Genomic DNA, 1,704 nt, shown 5'->3' with positions numbered 1-1,704 from the left:
ATACGATAGAAAATTAAATAATACACTTCATCATGCGATAGAAAATTGAATAATACACTTCATCATGCGATAGAAAATTCTCGTTAAATACCGAGAAATTAATTCAGAAAGTCAATACAATGTTTAACCTTGCGGGCCTGGATTAACGAACAATCTAACCAAGCCATAGTCCCCCCTCCCCAAAAAAGTAGGGACCTCCCAGAGAGTCAGCAAAAACGTTTTTAGTAGTCAATAGCTACAATTGATTGATGTTCATAATTTTGCTTTCTGATCCTTTCATGAATAGACCAGTTTCAAGTAGACAGATCAAATATAGTTGTTCTTTTTAAAAAAAAAAAATACTTATTGTATATGGATAAATATTCTGTGCTGTTACTGTACTGTTTTTGTTTGTCTAATTGGGAATGTTCAACATGTAAATACTGTTGTATATCTACGATAAACCACAGAGGACCTTGTTCTATCTTAGCTTGGTGCCCCCCCCCCCGAGAGCGTAATTTTAATCTGACCCTGCCTCGTGATGTCCAATATTGTTGTTTTAGTATCTTTATTACAACAGTACTTGTTTAAATACAGGATTTCTAGAATAATACAAAAGAATTCTAATCGCAGACACCGAAATCTATATATCCACTTGTCTTAGGTCTATATTAGTTAAGACTTTATTAAGAACGGCCTGTATTCAATACAGAGATAAGTTAACACTAACTTGTATACAAATTTTAGTGTCCTTAACCTGTATACTTGCCGCTGAGCCACTCACCCTACCATCATATCTGTGTTTCATTAACTTAATTGTTTTTTTTGTGGTTACAATAAATGGTTGGAACGCCACTAGACTTGTACTTGTAGAAGTGATTATATTCTGATTTCTATTGTGATATCGATGGTGCGGTTTTCGGTAAGAGCAGGACATAGAAAAATAAATAATGGTGTTGTGGATTTACCCTGTACACACACAGACAGACATACATATATAATGTTGAGTAACTCTGTATGTTACTGATTTTTACACGTTGTTATTGGTAAATTATTTAAAGTTCTCAATTAATCTCATTTTCAATACAGTTTCGATATGACAGTTACAGCGTAGCCTGTGTATAAAAACTCCTGTCTTCCGAACTTTAAAAATATATAAATACTCACACCCTATTATTCTGTGCTCGCGCTTGAACATCTTCATTTGACATCCTAAAATATTGTTAACTATAAAACATATAAAGTAAAAACTATGTTTGATATGTCTACATTGAAATTATATTTCTTCATGCGAAAGTTTCGCTTATGATTTGACGTTTCTATTCCGAAACTATATCATTTTCGATGATGTTATAAGCTTGACGACCGTATTCCACACCGTTCTGGCGATAACGCGCGAAAAACAAAGTTGGAAATAGACGATTTATCTTTGTGGCGCCTGTGTTACTAAGCTCAGCGAATGAACAGCAGGTGTCATGTTTAAGAATGGGAAAGAAATCACAGCCAAGTGTGACTTCTGCAACTGAAAGTTTAGCTGATCTCTGATTTTTAAGGAGATCAAAGAATTAAAATAGCGAAAATATTTTTTGCTTTCGCTCTCATCCGATAAATACACATACAAACATCTATGTCCGAATGTACCTATTTGGTAACAAACGTTTTATAAACAGCCCGAACAAGCAATGCTCAAGAAAGACACTGTTCTAGTCCCTCGGACAACTTGGG

General features: G+C 34.4%; 1 protein-coding gene across 1 annotated transcript in view; it reads right to left on the bottom strand.

Annotated features, from left to right (window-relative positions):
* The window catches only part of LOC106458039 (transmembrane and TPR repeat-containing protein CG4050-like), a 206,496-nt gene that overhangs the window by 152,323 nt on the left and 52,469 nt on the right, over positions 1-1,704 (bottom strand). The gene's annotated exons all lie outside the window — the stretch shown is intronic.

The sequence above is a fragment of the Limulus polyphemus genome, unplaced genomic scaffold, assembly GCF_000517525.1.
Source record: "Limulus polyphemus unplaced genomic scaffold, Limulus_polyphemus-2.1.2 Scaffold408, whole genome shotgun sequence".
NCBI lineage: Eukaryota > Metazoa > Arthropoda > Merostomata > Xiphosura > Limulidae > Limulus > Limulus polyphemus.
This window is presented reverse-complemented; position numbering and strand designations above follow the sequence as displayed.